At 43.3% G+C, this 23,414-nt stretch overlaps 2 long non-coding RNA genes across 3 annotated transcripts in view; one reads left to right on the top strand and one right to left on the bottom strand.

Moving 5' to 3' along the window:
* LOC311516175 overlaps positions 1-23,414 on the bottom strand; it is a 124,669-nt gene that overhangs the window by 46,365 nt on the left and 54,890 nt on the right. Inside the window, exons 8-15 of one of the 2 annotated variants that reach the window (XR_014710354.1) lie at positions 21,473-21,585; positions 19,379-19,480; positions 16,686-16,739; positions 14,608-14,663; positions 13,479-13,541; positions 12,139-12,660; positions 2,692-2,788; positions 2,232-2,336 (exon numbers count right to left, since the gene is read on the bottom strand). This is a non-coding gene — a long non-coding RNA (uncharacterized lncRNA). Of the gene's footprint in view, positions 1-2,231; positions 2,337-2,691; positions 2,789-12,138; positions 12,661-13,478; positions 13,542-14,607; positions 14,664-16,685; positions 16,740-19,378; positions 19,481-21,472; positions 21,586-23,414 lie in introns of those variants that run through there. The other variant, XR_014710353.1, reaches the window with a different exon arrangement.
* LOC311516176 overlaps positions 1-23,414 on the top strand; it is a 140,195-nt gene that overhangs the window by 109,002 nt on the left and 7,779 nt on the right. The window lies entirely within an intron of this gene.

Here is a 23,414-nt window from a genome sequence, read left to right as displayed (position 1 = left end):
TGGTACTTTCTCTATAGCCTCTTACCAAAGGATAGAGTCCATCTCCTGAGGGAAGATTTCTTCATGAGAGTGGTCTTTGAAGAGGGGCTGTGAGAGGCACTTGATGTAACCAGAATAGACGATATCTAGTATTCACCTGTCTGTTGTTAATGTCCTCTAGTTGTGGGTGAAAAAGGCGAAGCGGCCACAAAAGGTTTGGGAGACAGAAAGAGATGCCATGCATGAGGGTTCTCAGGCATCCTGGCAAAAGCTGGTTGGTGAATGGGGTTTAGCAGCTCCAGCTGAGAGAGCTGCAAACCTAGTTCTTGGTACCCTATGGTGTTTGTGCACTAGTTCATAAGGGCGCAGGTGGTAGAATGGCTGAGGAAGAGGTCTTGATTTATACACCTGTTCGTGATGTATTCTCTTTGGAACTGGGGTATGAACGCCCAAACAGCAGAGAATTGTCTTGGAGTCTTTTAGTGCGTGTAGCTACTCATCAGTCTTCTCACTGAAGCGATTAGACTTGTCAAAGGGCAAGGCCTCTATGGTACTTTACACCTCCCTGGGAAACATGGGAGAGTGAAGCCAAGATTCACACCTCATAACTATTGCCATAGTCAAGGGCGGATTAGGGTTTTGTGGGGCTCCGGGCCAGAGCAAGTGGAGGCCCCTCTCCACCTCTTCTGCCACCAGTCCCCCTCTTCCCCGGCATTCCTGTTGGGGAAATGGGTCAGGGCGTGGGGGCTTGCCCCACTCAGCCTGTCCACTCCCCCCATGCCTAATCTGCTACTGGCCTCAGCTATATACCTCTAGACATGTTATCAGCCACATCCATTGCAGCTTGAAGAGAGGTCATGGCTACCAGTTTGCCATTGGGCCCTGTCCTCCTAAGGGAGTTTGTCTTTGAGCTCTAGGACTTTGGAATAGTTTGTAAAATCATATTTTGCTAACAGTCCTGTTAGTTAGCAATACTAAACTGAAGGCTGGTGGATGAAAATACCTTCCTCCCTAGGAAGTCTAGGCATTTAGTGCCTTTGTCTGCAGGGGTTTCCTTGGGGGTGCTGTAGCCTGGATCTCTCTGTGGCTGTTTGCCCTACTAGGGAGTGGGATGCAGCGGGAGTAAACAGACTCTGACTTTTTATCTGGTAAAAAGTATCATCACACCTCAGCCCTCTTTGAGGACAGGGGGCACAGTTAGCAAATGTGTGTCCTACTGTCCTGGCTGGTGCAATGATGACCTTATTTACTGGGAGGGCCACCTGGCTGCGACAAGAAGGCCGCAAGATGTACAGGAGCCTCTCTGCATATCATGAATGTCCTTGCGTGGGCTCTAGAGTTCAGTCAAAACCCTCTGCAAGAGCTCTTGGTATTGCCTGTGGTCATCAGGCAGGGATGGGGTGATTGCCTCATTGGGTGACGAGGATGACATGCCCATCGGAACTGTCGGCACTGGTAAATCCAGTTCAATTTCTTCCTCTGTGTGCTCTAATGGAGCCAGCTAGTGTCAGCTAAGAGGAGAGAGGGCTGGTTGAGATTCCCGTATGAATCCGGAGCGCCGAGCACTGGGTACCATATGTCTCCTGGATAGTCATGTGTCACGGGGTATGCGGTGCAATCCAGACCAGGGAGGGGTTATCAACACCTACCCTGTAACCCTTACAATGCTTTGCTGCTGTAGCTCCCAGCATGGGACACTCAGAACCTGCTTACAAGCATGCAAGTCACTCCCTGTGTGCTTCAGCAGCTCTTACCCCAGCAGCCTCTCTGCAGCCCCATTCTGGATTCCACTAGCCTTGCTTACAGTCAGCCAGGTGACCCGAACATACTCCCAGTTCTGAATTTCCCCAAAACCATGTGTGCTGCCCTCTCCTGGACAGCTCAGAGAAATAATAAGGTTCATTGCTCCTTTAAAGCGACAAAAGCACATTACATCTGATTAATTTAAGTGAGGTAAATATACCCTTTCCTTCAAACACAGCACTTGGTTGGGTGGAATTTACATAGCTTACTATCCACCAAGCTCTTTAGAGACAAGGACTCTCTCTTACAGGGCCTACTACAGTGGGGTCCTCAATCCTAGATGGAGTGGCTGGGTGCCATTGTAATAGACACATAAGGCGGGGTGGGGAGAGCTGTCAGATGGTGCACAGCGGAACCAGGATACTGACCTGTATCAAAACTGCCAAAATGTATCTGCCACTTTTAAAAGTGGGCTTCTAGTGTTCTGAAGCTTTATTCTATGGACTTACCTACATTCCCAGCACCGAAATATTCAGCGGAGCCCCACAAGATTCCAGCACTTCATCAAGGAAGCTAACGTCAGCTAAGGGATTGTCATCAGGAGGACTCAGAACCTGAAGAAGGAGAAAAGGTTTTCATATGACTGAGAGGGTTAAAAAATGCTGCAGTGAAAACCAATTTGCTAAATTCAAAAACTTGGTACAGCTCACAACAGATGTATGGAAAAGTGGATTTGCATCCTGCCAATCCTGGGACTGTGAGGGATGACACAGGAGCAAATACCGTGGTTCTGTGCTACTTTAATGGACTGTAATATCTGACTCTACATCAGCACTGCAGAGGATGTTGTGGTCATAGTATAAAAACATACTGAAACATATACAAATAGTAACAACCATTAATTCATTATCTCAAAACGGTCATCAACACTCAACCCTAAGAGTGGCTGGGATTCCCGCAAACACTTACGATGGTGAAACAATGAGGAGGATGCAAAAACTACACTTGTTTAATAAGGATAATTTCCTCTTCTCCAGTTCTCAACTTGATGGAGTCCATACAGTACCTATGGGCAAGCAGAAGCTTGGGATAAAACATTGTTTCAGTCAAATTTCCTATTTTATTTTTTAACGGATAAGGCACAATCCTTAAAAGCTGCAAGGAACTAAAAAAACCTGCAGACTCAATCTTTTTCTTAAGACTTCAGTGCAGAGCTGACCTGAAAAGTGTGATGGGGTGTATTAACCCCAAACTGGGCCTGAAGGGGTTAATGTGAGGCTGTGGCTGCAATCAGCCTTACCCTGCCTTCTTTGGGAGAGCCTGAAGAGAGGAAATAAGAGGAAGAGCCCGGCTCAGTGATGGCTGACTGAAAAAGGGAGCAGACCTCTTCAGCTAGCCCTGTCAGAGAAGCTTGGCTGTGAATATTCATGAGAGCCATCAGGCCCAACCACCACGTGACTGGTAGACCTTGACTATTGGACTTTCTTGGCATGCCAGACACAGGCTAGGACCCCATGAACTACCACCTGTCTTCCCACCTCTAGGTCTCCACAAGAATTAGTGGAGAATTTAGTCCCTCTAAATAATCAACACAGTCAGAATAAATAAAAGCTCAACAAATCAGGCAACAGAAGGGCATATGCATATTGTAAATCCTGTCGTCCTACCTTCAGAATAAATACACTTAAATGGTCTTTTTCTTATTTGCTGTGTGATTTTATTAAATAATGGCTTGACAGCTCCTGGAACTCCAGGTTTCCTGCCCCTGAGTTCTATGCACAAGCCACACCACCATACTTGTTTCTCTCTAAGGCCTGACAGTAAGAGTTGCTGTTTGCTGGTCGCCTCAGGTGGAGCTGTGGGCACTGAACATCATTCAAGATCACAATAAAAGGCACGTCACTAAAGGCTCAGTCCTTACAGATAATGAGCACCCTCAGCTCCCAACGAAGGCAGGATCAGGCCCTAAGACATGCATGTTTGTTTTCACATCTACTTTAGGATTTTCATTAGAATACAAAACATTTTTCCAGCAGAGCCATGCAGGACACTTGCAGTAATCCACACTCAGGAAAACAATTTAAGTTGGATTTAATATTCTAAAACTGCTTTATTGCAACATCATAGTGCTACTGTCCAAAACTGAGTCTGCATAAAGTGCTGCGTTTGCCAGACTGATGTTAGCATGTATGGTTTAAATGATGACACAAGCAAAACTCTCCTCTGGAATGGACAAATTAAAGATACCAAAATATTATGTTTCCTTTTGCCAATGAGAACAGCTGGCAAGATGGCTTTACTGAACACAATTGCAGCCAGCAGACATAGGTTATAATTTTCACAGGCTTTGTTTCTGAAATATGGAGTTAACAAAACATGCTCTTTTTTTCTTTTGAAATTGGAGGGTTTGTGTCTTTCATCTGGTGAAATTTAGCGTAAAAGTGAAAATAATATCAAGGTTACAAGCACCATAGGGAGGTTGCTAATGTGGGGAAAAAAAGGGCATTTGGCCAGTTAAAATAATAAAAGAATATAGCGCTTTCCCAGTGATGGCTGAAGCCAAGTGAGGTCTTTCCAACTGGAGCCACAATAGTCCTTTTCGGATTATGTGGTTTGGCACAATACAGAATGAGTAAACGTACTTTCCCAGAAGAGAAAACATAATTAACAGAAACAACAAGGTCATGCAGTATTCAGCCTTAGGTAGGCAATAACACACCACAGGGTGTACATTAAACAGCCAATATAGGTACACCTTGGATGTGCTGAAGCATAGCAGAATGGCTCAGCACAGAGTATGCATATATTGTCTGATCAACCCATGTTCTTATTTCATTTAAGAATAGATTTTCTATTAGCAGTATGTAATTTAAAGTTTGGGATCTGTGTTTTCTGGTACTTGAGCTGCTGTGCTGATACCAACAAGAGGAGTGGTTTTGCTCATTTCATCTCAGATAATAATACCTAGCATATTTAGGGCCAGATTCTTATTTACTCTAATGCCACTTTACGCTTCTCTGGCAGTGCTAAAGGGCCCTTAGCACTACCGAGATGGTATAAATCAGCCTGAGAATGAGGCACTTAGTGTCTTACATGTTGAAACATTGTAACAAATTAGCTAATTAATCCTTACAACATTCCTGTGAGATAGGTAAATTAGTAATATTATTGCCTCACCCACACTTCACAAAAAATAGATGAGCAACCTGAGAGAAGTGGAAAAAATTTCCCAAAAGCTTAACAATTTAGTTAGTGTCAAGGCTGGAATTAGAATTTAGGACTTCCAGATTCCCAGTGCGGTGCTCATTCCTCCAGCCTTTTTAATCTTTTTGTTATATCTTCATGTTCCCATCCCAGTCTTCTTTCAAGCCCATTATGCCCCTTTTGTGGACAATTAATTCCATTCTTAAAGTTTGAACTGTTTTCTGGTTTGAGAGTACCCTGCAAAGGAGCTTCACTCCTAGTATCACTTAGCATGCCCTTTCATAGCAATATTGATACAGCCTTCAGTCTTTTAAAGATAGGCTCCTACTTCTCTAATAAGCTACAACTTGGGGTTTTTTTTAAATGGTGATTTATTTTCAGTACTGCTGCCACCTCAGAGCTCTAAGAGGTGAAATGGCTTGGTCCAGTGATAGCAGCAATATTGGAGCTGCAATGTTTGAGTATCAGGCCAAAGGTTCAGGGAACACTTTGGGAACTTGGCTGAAGGCCCAAACGTTACAACTGGTGTGGAGGAAGCGAAGACATGGAGAGAAGGAAATGCATAGTTAGTCTTTTTTCAAGTGACAAATATATATTGCCTCAGATATTTTAGGCTGCAAGATGAGGTACTTAGCCACACATCTTACTGCTAAGGGAATTCTGCCAAAAAATTAAATTCAGCGTACAATATTTTAAAATTCTGCAAATATTATTTGTCAAAATAACACTATATAATTATGCCAGTTTCAATTGTTTTGTTAATTTATTTCAAAATACCTATCAGCAGGTATGTCTGTAACAATACCGACATCAAAAAAGATTCAGGAAATGTTTTTTTACATATAGATTCCTTACTAGGCATATTAATACAGAACTTGGAGTAATAATTCATTTAAACTACAGTACAGAAACTTATTTTTCCTTACCCCTCAGAAACAGTGAAAAGGCTTGGGGGAATCAGGGCTAATGGAGGAGTTGAAGGAGAGGGAAGTAATTGCTGGGCAGAAACCTGAGAGTGAACCTGGAGGGTGGTTGGGTGTGAGTGGTCGAAATATGGAACAGAGTTTTTTTGGGGGGAGGGGGCGGGGTGTTAGGGAGTTTGGGAGCCTCCCCCATGCAGACCCTGGCTGACCCCTAGCCTCTCCTATTCAGTCAGGCACATCTGCCTCTGTCCCTGTGTGTCAATGCACCCTCTCCCTCCCCACATGGCCTGCTCCCCCACTCAGCCACCTCCCTCCCCCCCTGCACGCCTCATTCCCATTCAGCCTCTGGCTCAGTGCTGTTACCCCACTAGTTCCTGTGCCCCTCTGCAGTCTGTCCCCCCCACTAGCCCTTCTGTACCCCAGTCTGTGACCCTTCCAGCAGCCCCATGTGCCCTGCACAATCTGTCCCCATCATATTCTGTGCCTCCTCACGTGACCCTGCAGACAGGGCGCTGTGAGGAAAGCAGCCTCTCCTCCCTCTCCACAGCTGGCTGCGGCAGCCCTGAGCCAGCTACCCTCTCTTCTGGTGCCACAGAAGGTGGGTGGGTGTTGTAATTGCAGTGCCTCCCCAGAAGAATGTATTATTCTGCAGGGGCATGAATTCTGCACATGTTCAGTGGTGCAGAATTCCCTCAAGAGTAATATCTTTTGAACACTGAATGGATATAATTGTTTTTAAACATCTGGTGAGGGAATCATTTATTTCAAATTTCAGCAGCAAAGGGATTTGACTGTGCACATGAGAATTTTTTAATTTAATTTTCATAGTATTATAATAAGATGAGGTAAGCCAATCCAGGAAAAATCAGGAGGTCACATCCCTTCTACAAGCCACCTTCCAATAAAAAGCTGAGAATGATTCCTGAGACTTTGAGAGTCTCAGTGGTCACTTATGCTCTTACTTCACTTTCTCGATCAGGTACATCCCTTGTGCTAAGGGGCACAGATATTGCATGCTGACTATGAGGTATTAGCTACTTACTCTCACAGACTGTACTGCACTATCAAACTTTGCAATGGTTTTCTAGCTGCACCTAACTTGGGTGGGTTTGCATATCATGCTAGCAGTAAAGACCCCAAAAATACCTTTATTGGTGTTCACTTGTTCACAAGGGCGATGCTGGAGTTCTAAAAGTGAAATGTTTGGTGTCTAGCCTGGGCAGAGTAGTGCAGCCATAGCACCATCAGATTAGGGTCAAAATCTCTTCTGGGAGCTAACATCAGAGAGAGAGATGAGAGTTGCACAGTAGGAATAGAGTCTGACAGACAGCTCTGATGCACCAATTCTGCACAGCACTTAACCACATGTTGAAATCCTATTGATTTCAATGGGAGTTAAGCACGTGCTTCAGTGCTTTGCTGAATTTGGGTCTGAAGCAGTAGACCCAGCTCAGGCAGGAGTCAGACCTCAGTCTCCTGAAGGGAGGGGGCAGAGCTTCTGAAGAGATGGGCTCCAGCAAGGTGTGAGGATAAGGTGGACAAACTCTGGTTTGCTAGGCTGCCAACAAATACCTACCTTCAAAATTCTGGTTCCAACCCTGGGAGCCCTTAAGGGTGTTGTAAACATTTCTGAGAGCTGTTGAAAAGCTAGAAGTTAAGGTAGGTGGACTCGAAGCAGGGCTCAGAAAATTGGAGGTGAACCTCTCAATTATTTGCAATAGCCTTTGTTTTTTAAGTAAAAATCTAATACAGAAGGGTAGCACATTCAGTTGAAGTCCAAAAAAAAAAGAAAAACAAATACTATAATGTAAAGGCAAGCATGATGACCGTGGGTAAGCATAGACTGTGGTAGCATTATGAAAATAATCCTGCTGAGACATCTGGTTATTTCTCTTGTAATGAGATCATTCATAAGAAAACTGGGCAACATGCCAGAGGGAAGTCGGAGGCAGAGGTGGGGAGGAAAGAAGAGAGTGCTTTGACTCCCACCAGCAGGTGGACCACACACCTAGAAGAGAGTTACCAATTTATACCCGTATCATCAGATATATTCATTTGACAACAACTATATCTCCCTCGCAAGTCAGCCATTTTGTGACTATATGGAAGGTGTTTATATAGTGGAACTTGCTTATTTATTATTTACTTTACTATTATTATAGCAAACTCTGATATTAGGGGCCCTGATAGGCTGCACCAATCTCCATGCACTAGCCTACTCCTACCACCAGCCCTGACCAGTGGCTTTTCTACTTAAAGCTCCTCATACTGCAATTTGAAACTATAAATCAGAATATACCTCAGTGTAGTACAGTCTATTTTTGTTCAGTATTCTTTATTTATCTCTCTATTTCCACCCCCCCCCCCATCTTGTAAAAATATATATTGGTGCCCAAAACTCTCCTGTCCTTCTAATTGATTAACCTGCTCTGTACTGGTTTATGACTTTTTCATTATAAAAAGATTGCAAAATAAAATTCTAGGTTTTATTTTTATTATTGATCAAATAAAAAAAAACCTCTTACATTTTATTACATATAGTAGTAATAGAAATGGTTTTCACACCTCATCACTACCTAAATATCTCACCTAGAATATTCACAGTCTAACGCAAAAATGCCAAAATTGTCAAGCTTGGCTACCTAAAGTTAGGCACCTAAATTTCTATTTAGTCCCTGATCCTGCAAACAGTTCTGCCCATGAGCAATTATTCATGTGACAAGTCCCCTAATTTCAATGGGACTCCTTTAAAGCACACAGATCCTCAAAGGTGTAAGTGTAAACAAGATTAGGCCCACAGGCACCTAACTAAGGGTATGTCTACACTACGAAATTAGGTTGATATTATAGAAGTCGATCTTTAGAAATCGATTTTATACAGTCAATTGCATATGTCCACACTAAGCGCATTAAGTCGGCGGAGTGTGTCCTCACTACCGTGGCTAGCATCAACTTACAGAGCAATGCACTGTGGGTAGCTATCCCACAGTTCCTGCAGTCTCCGCCGCCCATTGGAATTCTGGGTTTAGCTCCCAATGCCTGATGGGGCAAAAACATTGTCGCGGGTGGTTTTGGGTACATGTCGTCAGTCACCCCTCCCTCCATGAAAGCAATGGCAGACAATCATTTCACGCCTTTTTTACACGCAGACACCATACCACGGCAAGCGTGCAGCCCACTCAGTACAGCTCACCGACACTGTTTTGTCCTGGGTACTGCTGGCAATAGACGGTGCAGTAGGACTGCTAACCATAGTCATACACCGCTTCCACTGCAATTCTGCTCTGCTGCTATTGCCTCACTAGTGAATTTCTCCATGTTGTCTGGCGTGTGTTCTGCCTCAGGAAATGTGCGCGGTGCTAACAGTCGTCCTCCACCGCTTCTGCTGCCACTCTGCTCTCCTGCTCTCATGACTCCACCTCACAGGTCCTCTCGTCGTTCTCTATAAATATTTATTCTCTTGGCATCCGTCGTGAGCCACCGTTTCCGCTGCAACTCTGCTCTCCTGCAGACGCCATACCATGGCAAGCATGGAGCCCGCTCAGATCACCGCGGCAGTTATGAGAATTGTAAACACCGCGCGCATTATCCTGCAGTATGTGCAGAACCAGAACCTGCAAAAGCAGGCGAGGAGGTGACGGCAACGTGGTGACGAGAGTGATCAGGACATGGACACAGACTTCTCTCAAAGCACGGCCCCCAGCAATTTGGACATTCTGGTGGCAGTGGGGCAGGCTCATGCCGTGGAACGCCGATTCTGGGCCCAGGAAACAAGCACAGCCTGGTGGGACCGCATAGTGTTGCAGGTCTGGGATGATTCCCAGTGGCTGTGAAACTTTAAGGGCACTTTCATGGAACTTTGTGACTTGCTTTCCCCTGCCCTAAGTGCAAGAATCCCAAGATGAGAGCAGCCCTCACAGTTCACAGCGAGTGGCGATAGCCCTGTGGAAGCTTGCAACGCCAGACAGCTACCGGTCGATTGGGAATCAATTTGGAGTGGGCAAATCTACTGTGGGGGCTGCTGTGATCCAAGTAGCCAACACAATAACTAAGCTGCTGATATCAAGGGTAGTGACTCTGGGAAATGTGCAGGTCATAGTGGATGGCTTTACTGCAATGGGATTCCCTAACTGTGGTGGGGCAATAGACGGAACCCATATCCCTATCTTGGGATCGGACCACATTGGCAGCCAGAACATAAACCGCAAGGGGTACTTTTCAATGGTGCTGCAAGCACTGGTGGATCACAAGGGACATTTCACTGACATCAACATGGGATGGCCGGGAAAGGTACATGACACTCGCATCTTCAGGAACTTTGGTCTGTTTGAACAGCTGCAGGAAGGGACTTACTTTCCAGACCAGAAAATAACCGTTGGGGATGTTGAAATGCCTATAGTTATCCTTAGGGACCCAGCCTACCCCTTAATGCCATGGCCCATGAAGCCATACACAGGCAACCTGGACAGTAGTAAGGAGCTGTTTAACTATAGGCTGAGCAAGTGCAGAATGGTGGTAGAATGTGCATTTGGACGTTTAAAAGCGCACTGGCGCAGTTTACTGACTCGGTTAGACTTCAGCGAAACCAATATTCCCATTGTTATTGCTGCTTGCTGTGTGCTCCACAATGTCTGTGAGAGTAAAGGGGAGATGTTTATGGCGGGGTGGGAGGTTGAGGCAAATCGCCTGGCCACTGATTATGCGCAGCCAGACACCAGGGCAGTTAGAAGAGCACAGCAGGGCACGCTGCTCATCAGAGCAGCTTTGAAAACCAGTTTCATGACTGGCCAGGTTACGGTGTGACAGTTCTGTTTGTTTCTTCTTGATGAAAACCCGCCCCCTTGGTTCACTCTACTTCCCTGTAAGCCAACCGCCCTCTCCCCTTTGATCACCGCTTGCAGAGGCAATAAAATCATTGTTGTTTCAAATTCATGCATTCTTAATCACACAAATAGGGGATAACTGGCAAGGAGCCCGGGAGGGGTGGGGAAGGAGGTAAGCAGCGGGTGGGGTGGTGGATGACGGGAGGAGGGAAGGACAAGGCCACACTGCACTTTAAAACTTATTGAATGCCAGCCTTCTGTTGCTCTGCAACCAGTCCTCTGGGGTGGAGTGGTTGGGTGTCTGGGTGAGGAGGCTATGGAACTTGGGGAGGAGGGTGGGCAGTTACACAGGGGCTGCAGTGGGGGATCTGTGCTCCTGCTGCCTTTCCTGCAGCTCCACCAGATGCCGGAGCATATCAGTTTGATCCTCCAATAGCCTCAGCATTGCCTCCTGCCTCCTCTCATCATGCTGCCACCACCTCTCATCTTGCTCGTCCCTCCTGTCCTCGCGTTCATTTTCTGCTTTGCCACTGCCTGCCTCCATGCATTCTGCTGAGCTCTTTCAGTGCGGGAGGACTGCATGAGCTCAGAGAACATTTCATCGCAAGTGCGGTGTTTTTGCCTCGTTATCTATGCTAGCCTCTGGGACGGAGATGATGGGGGGGTGTTGAAACATTTGCAGTAGCGGGAGGAAAAAAGGGAGAGTAGTATTTAGAAAGACACATTTTAGAGAACAATGGGTAGACTCTTTCACGGTGAACCAAGCTGTTAATATTACATAGCATATGTGCTTTCGGGACAAGGTCGCATTTTGCCTCTTATATTGAGGGCCTGCCGGTTTGGTATGAGAGATCACACATGCAGGGCTGGGCAACAAAATTCGGCTTGCAAGCAGCCATGGTAAGCCACAGTCTTTTGGCTTCTTCAGCCTTCATAACATGTGGGAATGGTTTCAAACAGCAGCGCTCTCCTTTCCCAAACCAAGCACCCATTGGGTTGGCCATTTAAAAGGAGGGACTGCAGTTTTAGGGTTAACATGCAGCACAAACCCAACTAAACCCCCCACCAACCAATTCTCTGGGATGATCACTCTCCTGAGGATAACACAGAGAGATAAAGAACGGATGTTGCTTAAATGCCAGCAAACACCGGGACCATATGCTGCCCTGCTTTGTTATGCAATTATTCCAAACTACGTGCTACTGGCCTGGCATGGTAAAGTGTCCTACCGTGGAGGACAGAATAAGGCTGCCCTCCCCAGAAACCTTTTGCAAAGGCTTTGGGAGTGCATCCAGGAGAGCTTCACGGAGATGTCCCAGGAGGATTTCCGCTCCATTCCCAAACACATTAACAGACTTTTCCAGTAGCTGTATTGGCTGCGAATGCATCCCAAGTCTTCAGGGCAAATTAATCATTAAACACACTTGCTTTTAAACCATGTATTATATTTACAAAGATACACTCACCAGAGGTGCCTTCTCCAGCTTCATGGTCTGGGAGCCCGCTTTGGGAGGGTATTTGCTCCAGGGAGATAAACAGTTTCTGGTTGTTGGGGAGAACACTTTCTCCGCTTGCCTGCTGTGCGCTATCCTCCTCATCCCTGATGCATGAGACTCCCCCCTTGCAGGTGTCCATGGACAGGGGTGGGGTAGTGGTAGGGCCCCCCCCTAGAATGGCATGAAGCTCATCATAGAAGCGGCATGTCTGGGGCTCTGACCTGGAGCAGCTGTTTGGTTTTTTGGTAGGCTTGCGTGAGCTCCTTAATTTTCATGCAGTACTGCTGCGAGTCCCTGTTATAGCCTCTGTCCATCATGCCCTTGGAGATTTTTGCAAATATTTTGGCATTTCATCTTTTGGAACGGAGTTCTGATAGCACGGATTTGTCTCCCCATACAGCAGTCAGATCCAGTACCTCCCGTTCGGTCCATGCGGGAGCTCTTTTGCGATTCTGGGACTGCCTGGTCACCTGTGCTGATGAGCTCGCCATGCTGGCCAAACAGGAAATGAAATTCAAAAGTTCCCAGAGCTTTTCCCGTGTATCTGGCTAGTGGATTGGAGTTGAAAGTGCTTTCCAGAGCGGTCACAGTGGAGCACTCTGGGATAGCTCCCGGAGGCCAATACCATCGAATTGCGTCCACACTACCCAAAATTCGACCTGGCAATGTCGATTTCAGCGCTAATCCCCTCGTCGGGGAGGAGTACAGAAATCGATTTTAAGTGCCCTTTAAGTCGACAAAAATGGCTTCGTCGTGTGGACGGGTGCAGGGTTAAATCGATCTAACGCTGCTAAATTCGACCTCAACTCGTAGTGTAGACCAAGCCTAAATGTTCTAATTTTCAGTTGTGCTGAGTAACTACAGCCCTCACTGATTTTTGTTTCAGAGTGGTAGCCGTGTAAGTCTGTATCAACAAAAAAAAATGAGGCGTACTTGTGGCAGCACCCCTGAGAATTTATTCAGATGCTCAAATATAGATTTATGTGTCGAGCTTTTTAGGCTCTCAAGTTTTTGGCTTTAATCTCTATATTTCTATGCCAAAAACTTCTCATCTCTGCATCATCAGCTCTGTGCTATCTTCTGTAAATTTCACACAGCAGAGCCACCCTGGGTATATTCAAAAGAGACACACAAAATTGCGAACTGAGAGCAAAATGACTAGAAAAATCTCATCTTAGTTTGCTTACCAGAAAATACCCTCCGTATGTTTCAGCATATATAGATGCCAAACAAAAAGCCTGAATGTTTATACTATCAACTCATTTGCCAATCAGTACTTCCCATTTCCACAGGTAGTAAAGCTTTCTTACCGTGAAAAGTCTCTCTAGTGCTGCATTTAAAAAATTCATTCACAGAATGCTGGTCAGCGAAAGCTGCAGGAGGGGGAAAAGAATTATTTTATATAGGAATTCTCCTTCAATTTCCTTTTTCATAATTGTTGTAAGGTAGTTCACTACTTTGCATTGAAAATTCATTACTCTGCTTTGGAAAACCAGTGATTTACAGTCGTATATCTATGTTTTCATACATTAGCCTTATAAGCAAAGATCATGCTAATTATAATATATAAGTGACCATCTTGTTTACAATTTAGTTGTGAAAATCATCATTCTTGCCTCTACAGTGATTCTGTTCTACTTCTGTTTTGTATAGATACTTGTAATGCCCTTATTCCAGTAGTTTCAGGAGTGCATTCCCATAGTGCATTAAGCAGTATGACGGACTTCAGTAGTGTATTCTCTCAATCATCATTACGCCTTTATCTGATTAAAAGTAATAATACAATATATTCTTCCCATTGCACCTTTCAATTTCTACATGACAAGTAACTTTGTGTAGGTATTTTGCAAGGACCTCTGTTTTAGCACTGTAGAATAAGTCTAACATGTCCAAAAGAAAAGAGACTAATGAGAGAGCTTCAGCTTGACAAATACACAGTCTGACTTAATTAGCAAAGAAGAAGGGGTGGGGGATAGGAAAAGGTGTCATCTTAAGGTAACTCTTGTTAAATTGATAACTTAAGAAAGTCATCCACTTTTAGCTTGGGATTGTTTACTCCTCTGGTAAAATGGAGTTCTGTGAGAGCTATTTGGTTATACTTGTCCCAAGTAGGTCTCAAAAGTTAATGAACCAAGAGTAAAGGTAAATAATATCTTCTGACATGAGTACCAACTCATTTATACTTCTGAAACCACTATTTGCATATGCTTGATTTATTTAAATCAGAGACTTTGGGCCTAATTTTAAAAACAAGGCCTTTCAAACTGAGCTTTATTTTTTAAATTAAAGAGGCTTTCCCACATCCCTAAAGTCACCGTATGACACTTACCTGCTTAGTATTATAATAGCCCTTGCCTTTCAAATCAAGATGTATTCCCAAAAGACAAAGTAGAAAAACCATTAAAAGAGCTGTAGTAAATCAACATTTAATACTCTCACCTTAAACTCTTGCAACAGGTAACCCATATTAAAAAATGAACTGGACCTTCTTTTATCTGAAAAAGCAAAAAGATACCTTATAACATAAGAAACAGCTGTCCTTCAAGGTTACCAACAAATCTGGTAAATTAGCTAGCAATTCATATACTGCTCAACATCAGAAGATTTATAGCAACAATCAAGATAGGATATTAGGTAAAACTAGTTACCAATTTACTAATAAAATTAGCCTGAATTTCTATAAGCAGCTGAATATTCCTGAAGTGAAGCAGAGTCCTACTGACACCAAGGGGTTCCTACAGGAGTTAAAATTCCCCCTTACTAACAGAAAATATACCATACACTTTTCAGAATGCCATAATTTTGAATAAAATCCAAGAAGCTATTAAATAGCACCAATCTGATAAAGTTGCAGGTTCTAATGGCTTCTCCATCAATTTCTGTAAGAAATGTTCTAATCCCATTGTTCTGTTTACGGAAAATACATAACTACAAACAAACAAAAAAGCTCTACCACTTACTTTTAACAAGGCTACAATAATTTATTTCGCCCAGAAAGTAACAACTGGAACTCTGTGCCTCTTACCTTCCTCCTTAGCACAAACATGAAGTTCTCACTAATGTGTTTACCAACAGAATAGCTCTCTGTTCTCTGCTATTATACATATACATTAGTCTGATTTTATACATCACTGCGCATCTAGCAATAGTATAGAAAAACTTAAGCATTAGTCACTTCCTGAAAGATTTAGGCTATCGTAGAGCGCTTTGACACCCTGCTATTTCAAATATCTTGAAGAACCTGCCCCAGCATCTGAAAAAGCAGAAAAGTATATTTTCTGTTTGTTTTTCTTCCATTTCCTCTTTAGCACCTTCCTTCCAGTCAGATCTGTAACTGCTTCTATCATGTGCATGATATTAGCTCAGGGGTGGGCAAACTTTTTGGCCCGAGAGCCACATCTAGTATGGAAATTGTATGGTGGGCCATGAAAGCTCACAAAATTGGGAGTTGGGAGGGGGTGCGGCTCTGGCTGGGGGTGCAGACTCTGGGGTGGGGCTGGGGGTTCAGGAGGATGCTCCAGGTTGGGACCGAGGGGTTCAGAAGGTGGGAGGGGGATCGGGGCTGGGGCAGGGGGTTGGGGCGTGTGAGAGGGTCAGGCTCCAGGTGGTGCTTACCTCAAGCAGCTCCTGGAAGCAGCTCTCCCTTCAGGCTCCTACGCGGAGGCGTGGTTAGGCAGCTCCCATTGGCTGCAGTTCCCGGCTAATGGGAGCTGCAGAGGCGGTGCTTGGTGCAGAGGCAGCGTGCGGAGCCCCTGGCTGCCCCTACATGTAGAAGCCAGAGGGCGGACATGCCACTGCTTCCAGGAGCCATGCGGAGTGGGGCAAGCCCACGACCCCACTCCGTGGCTGAAGTGCCGGAGCGGGGCAAGCCCTGGACCCTGCTCCCTGGCAGGAGCTTGAGGGAGGGATTAAAATGTCTGACTGGCCAGATGTGGCCCCCAGGCCATAGTTTGCCTACCCCTGTATTAGCTGGAAAGTGCAGGTTACTTTCCTACTGCTGACATGATGGTTTGGGTATCATGTCTTTTTCCACTTCTTCAGTGTGCACTGCCTTCCCTGGTGTATGAGTGGCACCTGGGATTTTAAGTGCTTCTTGTTCCAAAGACCTAATTAGCTACTTCTGCAAACATTGGGCCTTGTTTTGTTTGTAACCAGAGAGAGGGAAAATATTAACAGCTTGGCAAAACCCAACCCAATAACCACACTATTTCGGGGAGGGAAAGAACAATAACAACTAGTAGATGCCTCAGAGCACTGTAATCTTGAATAGGGGAATCTTCCAAAAACACAAGATGGAATGTGTTCCAAGAATGCACTACCATCTGTGCCCTGGGAAAATGTAAATAGGATGTAGAAGAAATTAAGCATGAATAGAAAAATGTTTTTCTCCTTGTACTGTCCAAAATAGCTGTTTTGTTTTCTGAAAACATAAGGTAGAAGAACAACAGAAAGAAAATCATTAAGGTTGTTTTGATAAAAACAGTTAAGGTTGTTTTGATAAAATATGCATTTCTTACCTCTTAGAAAAAATAATTCTTGTCCTTAAACAAGCATGGCATATGCATTGAGATCTGCCGATAAAAATCACAATATAAGAGCTAGGAATTATTATTGTTGTTGTTGAAGTGGGGGTTGGGAAGGAATGCACTTAGAGCTTTTCCCCTGTATGCTCCCCATGCAAGGGTTTGGGATAAATACAGCCCCCTGCACTCAAGGGAGGTCCTAGACAACTACTCCTAAGCACAATGCTCCCCAGAGGGAACAAGAAAGAGAACCAAGTCTCTTTCCCTAGCTCATTTTCAAATTGATCAATGTAGCTGACCAGCCACTCAGAGAGAAACAAGCTGCACCATTCAAAGACATGGAGAATCTACACACTTTTCCCCTACATGTCAGAGAGGTATAGTACCTCCAGAGGTATCAACCACCATCAGTGGTCCCCACATCTCTCAGCCTGGGTGATTTGCTAAAATACATAATTTGGCCCTGAACATTCATAGAGCTGAACTGGAGATATGTAGACACACACAACACAAAATTATTGTTTGTTTTTTATTACACGTGTATAAATTTGGAAATTATCTAGAATGGCTTATTTTCTATTTCTTCCACTGAAATGTGCTTCCTCTCTACCTGGAGATTTCAGTATCTTAACTTTTTTTCTAGCAATTAAGAGTACAAATCTTTATTTGGAAAAGAATAGACTTTTTTCGAGATCTACCTAGTGTTTCCCAATTGAAGTCTGGCCAGAAATAATACAAGAACAGCCCTTTGCGTGATATTTTGGTAGTTCTTCTGGCCAAAGCCAAGATGTGCAGAGGGGTATGAAAATTTAAAACAAAAAAAGTTAATTACATTTGTATTAAACTCACATTTTCAGGTTCACTTTAGATCTAGTTTAGTTGTGTGTGCAGCTTCTTGTGTGTGTGCCAGTTCTTATTTTACCTACAATTCTTCATCTCTCCTTTCAAGACTTACTTTTATGTGTGCAACTCCCCACTTAGTTTTTGCAATTGAAAGAAATAAGTGAGTAGACCAGTCAGACATGAAATGTGGTTGAAAACAAGAACTAGCATGATCAGAAGAGCAACAAGTGTTTTTGTTCTTTCCTGATGCGGTCATTCAAATGCCAGACATAACGCTCACTAGCAGCTGAGACTTTTAAGTTTTGCTTTACCGTTTAAAATCTAAATGTGAATTGCTGTTCAATGCTGATTTATAATTTTTCCTTTGGATTTTTCTCTTAAAAGAAAAAATTGAAAACTTAAGCGGTCAGGGAGTCCTGTTGAAGATAATGAAGAATTGCAGTCTGCTCCTTTCTATAGCACTCAGTGGGCAAATGGAATTTTTAAAAAGGTTTTATTTTCACTTGTAAAATTAATAGCTCTTGAATTATCATTTGTAAGTGCAAATACAATTTCAGGCTACAACTTCCTAAGGAGCTGGAGTAAGGAGAAACAAAACAAAGCTGAATGGGGAGGGGAAACCACGAGAAGTCAATATAGGTGTCAGGTTGCAGTATACAGCCAAAGCTTGCAAGTTTACATTGAAAATTCAGCTAAATTAGTACAAAAAAACTTTAACTCAGAGGGTTCAATCCTCAGCATAACTGAAGTGGTGTCAAAGGTGGCTCCAAGGTAGCTTTACTCCTCCCCTGATCCTGGAGGCAGCCAGAGGCTGAGAGACCCCCAGAACAAATCGGAGCAGCCGTATGGCTCCAAGAAAATTCTCTTACTTGCACTGGCTAGAATTAGCTGCTAGGGATTTTTCCACTGACCAGGAATCAGCAAGCACATCAAATTCTAGCCCCAAACCTCTCATGTCACATCCCCTCCTGGAATGCCCCACTTCTAGCTTGCACTGTCCTGCTTCCTTTACACAAGTCCAGGGTTCCTCTACACTGGCAATCCTTAGGTTGGTTTAAGATCTTTTTGTGTTGCTGCAGAGGTCTAAGGGGACCTTATCTGGACCCAAAGTTCTGGCCCAAAAAGTTTTCCTGAAAAGGGTTCATGTTCTTAACGGCATAGAATGTAATATAGCCAATAGCAAGATACAGTTGAGGTCCTCATTTAGGGATATCTCAAAATTGCCCAATATGTTGATAAACGTCAGCATTTCGGCACGTGTTTGAAAACATGCCTGAATATCTCTGCACACAGTTAACTCTCATGTGAAATATGGGTGTGCTCTCAAATATTGTGGGTGAATTTTTGGAGGTGTGTAGAAAATTTGGTCATAAGAATGTGGATTGAGATTATGAGGACTACATTTACAGAGCTCATATTAAGTGCCTCATGACATGTAAAATTGCACAAGCACAGGAATGGAATTATTTTCAGATGAACAACTCAAATACTTAGTGCAACTGAAAATAAGGGATATGTGCTGTCCAAAGGAATATTCAAGTGCTCCCAATGGTCTGCACAACTTATTGATGGATTTTCAACAGTAGCAAGAGGCTTTTTTACATGCAGTTTTACACTGATCAATGTCCTTTGGATTATTAAATATGTCCCCTCCTAGTCGTGCATTCATTTGCGTTATGGTTAACAGCTTATTTCTTGCCATACCGAACAGTGGCAACTAGGAAGAAAATCAGTAGCAGGCGAAGCTAATTTTCAATCCTCTTAAAACCTATTTGCTGTTAATTTCATATCAAAATAATTTAACAGAAAAAATGTCCTAACAGGTTAATTAGGGTTTGTCTTGCCTGTCATTCTGAGATATTTGCTCCTCCAAAAGTGTTGAAAGTCTGAGTTTTTCTTGTACTCCCGAGGTAAAAATGGCATCTCTTTCTTCTCTCCGTTTATACCTCAAAACATCCAGAGGGTCTTATGGTTAAAATACGTCAGGAGACCTGTGCCCACTTTGCCATAGAACTCCTGTATAGCTTTGGGCAAGTCATTTAATCTTTCTGCACCTGGTTTCCAAACAGTAAAATGGAGATATTTACTGACCTCCTACAGTTGTTTACAGTGGCTTAATTAATATTTGTAAAGCACTTTAAAATCCTCAGATTGAGGGGCTATATATATATGCCAAGTATTATGATTATATGCTATGCTGATATGATTCGCTGGGATCTTTGATCATTTTTATAAACTCACAGTTTTTTCTACACTTTCAGTGTCATTTTATTGGCAACTGCTCCAAATTTACTGGGACTCTGAAATATGCCTTGGGTTCTCTGTGCAAGAGCAATTTATTTATTGTCCGAATAAGTATATGTTAGAGGACAAGATATCAATGAGGAATTTCTCCTATATCTCCATTGTGAGGTATTTTTCATTTTGAATGTGTGCTTTTCCTATCTTTTTCACTTGGTCATGTGGCACTGTATGGTAAATTTTTTAACTGACAATACTTTGATTCAAAGGAAATGTAAACAATAGAAGCATTTGCAAAATATATTCACGATCAGATGTCTGAAAAAACTGATTAGTTGGAAATAGTAAACAGATGATTAAAATAGTGCTTTTCAGTATTCATAAGTCCTTAAATGGGGAAATGATGAATCTGCGATAGTACCTAGATACCACAGCAACAGGCACCTTTGAAAATATCGACACAGACAGTCAGATGCCTGTCATCAATGAAAACTGCATCCCTAATTATTCTAAAAAAATACCATGCTGCTTTTCCTAACTCCCAGTACACAGTTTGCCCATGTATTTTACTTTCTTGTTCATGCAAGAAATAGTGTTTGAACTCTGGACTGACACCTGTTGAAAGTGTTCAAGAATTTAAGTGCACTTCTGCTCCTGATTGGGTGCACAATTCAGGCACAGATTAAAAAATATGGCCCTGATTGTCTATAGTTATAACTTTTCTTTTTTCTTATCAGCATAAAAATAATAACCCACAGATTCTGATGGCCTAGGTTGTCTGTCCTTCTATACTTTTTTTTTTTTTTAACAGCTGACAAGGTAGATATATATTGGGGACATTTCCTAAAATCTCTTATCTTGAAAAAAAAATCAACCTTTATGTTTCTCTGTTGTATTATTTATTGTATTTTCTGCAGAAAATGGAATGAACAACTTGTTTGAAAATGTATGTAAACTGTAAATTCTTTAAATGAAAATCTAGACCCATGTCTGACTTGATGACAGGTTACTGTGATGTTAAATGAGGAGAGTATATTTTTGGATATCTCATTTGTAGGATACATTGTGTTTTAGACTAGATTAGCTCTTAGATTCATATAAGCATGAACAAAAAGAACAGGAGTATAAGCATGAACGGAGCCTCTTAAAATTAGTTGCAGTAGATGGGAATAATTTGGGTTTTCTTTTATTATTTGCATGTGAAGTTAAATTTTTCTCTTTGGAAGGGTGTGGAGTTACGTGGGCCCTCCTGCTTAAAATATTTTTTTAATTTAAGTCTTTGATAGATTGTGACACTCGGAGCTCATAAACAAGAGCCTTGGCTGGGAAATCGCAATTCTTAAAGCAAAAATGGGACACACTTCATTAGTTTTGTCTTTAAAATAGCAATCACCAGTTCATCACTCCAAGTGTATTTGCATTTTAGTTGAAAATAGATAATAGAATTACATCAAGCTTTTAGGAAACTGACCTGAAGATACAATGCGGATTTTTTTCCTCTATAGTTAATAGCATTATTAGTAAATTTTTTAACTGAGGCTGGAATGATGATATCTAGAAATGGTATGTTGTTCTCTGAAGTACTGAATGTATATTCTAGAGCAGGATGAAAACTAGGTCCAAAATACAGATTTTGAATTTGCTTTTAGTACAGCGCCTAGCAAATGAAAGAAAACTTCTGAGTGAGGTATGCCTACCTGATGATCCCGTCTTTGTTGATCCAGAGTAAGCGAAAGAACCCACCACAGTCCAAGCCATGCAATGTGGTGGAAATTTCTTCCTGGTCCCAAATTTGTCAACAATTTTAATCCTGTGTAAATGAACAAGAATTATTGTAGTTAAACAGCGAATCTCATTCATATTTTAAGAAACCACTGATATCCAAATCAGTATCATCTTTTCCTTGAATCCAAGAAATGCCTTTGAGGATGGAGGATTGTGTCTTAATTAAATATTGCTAGAAATTGTGTGCTCATGCTATCCTTTAAGAGAAGTTTAAATGACGACTTTGTTTGTATTTATCATACTTATTATACACAGGGCAGGTAGCACTGCCAAACATTAAAGTTACTCAGTATTTCCCATAATAAGACCCTATCAGTTACTTCTAACTTTACCAAACTTTTGAGCTAAAATTTTCCGTGCTGGGTGTGTGCCTCATGCTTACCATTTCTGGAAAATTTCAACAAGAACAACTCAGCTGTTTCTGAGAACGAAGTTAGGGGAAAATATATACTGTGTTCAGTTCTGGGAGGAACTTGAGGAAAGATATGGACAAATTAGAGAAAATCCAGAGGAGAGCAACAAAAACTATTAAAGGTCTAGAAAACACGACCTACAAGGACAGCTTGAAAAAACTGGGTTTGTTTAGTCTGGAGACAACTGAGAGGGGACATGATGACAGGAGGGTGATAAACTGTTCTCCTTAATCACTGAGGACAGGACAAGAAGTAATGGGCTTAAATTGCAGCAAGGGAGATTTAGATTGGATATTAGAAAAAACTGCCTAACTGTAAGGGTAGTTAAGCACTGGAACAAATTATCTAAGGATGTTGTGCAATCTCTGTCATCGGAGATATTTAAGAACAGATTAGACAAACCTCTGTTAAGGATGGTGTAGATAATACTTAGTCCTGCCTCCGTGCAGGGGACTGGACTAGATGACCTCCCTTCCAGTCCTACATTTCTATGATTCTACGTTATTTTGCCCATGTTTAAAAATTCTAGAGACCTTCTCTTTGAAAAACTCTGCTGTCCCCATGCTTTGCAGCAGGGCCTTGAAATTTGGCAGGAGGTGGTCTTTGTGCCAGAGATGTACCTTTTGCCATCCCATGAAAATCTGCCCAAATTTGTCCAAGTTAAAAGCCTCTGAAAAATCAAGTTGGCACTAGGGTTGCCAACTTTCTGATTGCAGAAAACCAAACACCCTTATTCCATTCCCTACCCAACCACGAAGCCCCACCCCTGCTCAAAGGCCCCTCCATCACTCACTCTCCCCTGCCCTCACTCACTCACTTATTTCCACCTAGCTGGGGCAGGAGGTTGGGGTGTAGGAGGGGGTGAGGGCTCTGGGCTGAGGATGAGCGGTTTGGGGTGCAGGCAAGGGCTCTGAGCTGGGGCAGGGGTTGGGGTGTGGGAGGGAGTGTACAAGCGGTGGAGGAGCGGGCTCTGGGAGGGAGTTTGGGTGCGGGAAGGGGTTCTGAGCTAGGGCAGGGGGTTGGGGTATGGGAGGAGATGCAGGCTCTGAGAGGGAGTTTGGGTGCAAGAGGGAGCTCAGGGCTGGGGTATGGGGGTTCCCTGTGGGGAATCTGTGGGGGTTCCCAGCCAATGGGCACTGCGGAGCTGGTCCTCAGGGCAGTGCCTCCACTGCAAGCAGAGGCAGCGTACGGAGCCGCCCTGGCCACACCTGCACCTAGGAGCTGGAGGGACATGCTGGCAGCTTCCATGAGTCGAGCGGAGCCAGCCACTGCGGCCAACCAGACTTTTAGCGGCCCGGTCAGCTGGTAACCAGACACCTGGCAACCCTAGTTGGCACATGTTCAGTAAAGATTTCTTAGATTTGAGCAGCTAAATTCCCTGAAGATTTCATCCACGCTGGGCATGCTCCAGTGTGGGGCTGATTAGGACTTTCCATAAAAT

Source organism: Lepidochelys olivacea (assembly GCF_965140295.1).
Source record: "Lepidochelys olivacea isolate rLepOli2 genome assembly, chromosome: 2".
NCBI lineage: Eukaryota > Metazoa > Chordata > Testudines > Cheloniidae > Lepidochelys > Lepidochelys olivacea.
This window is presented reverse-complemented; position numbering and strand designations above follow the sequence as displayed.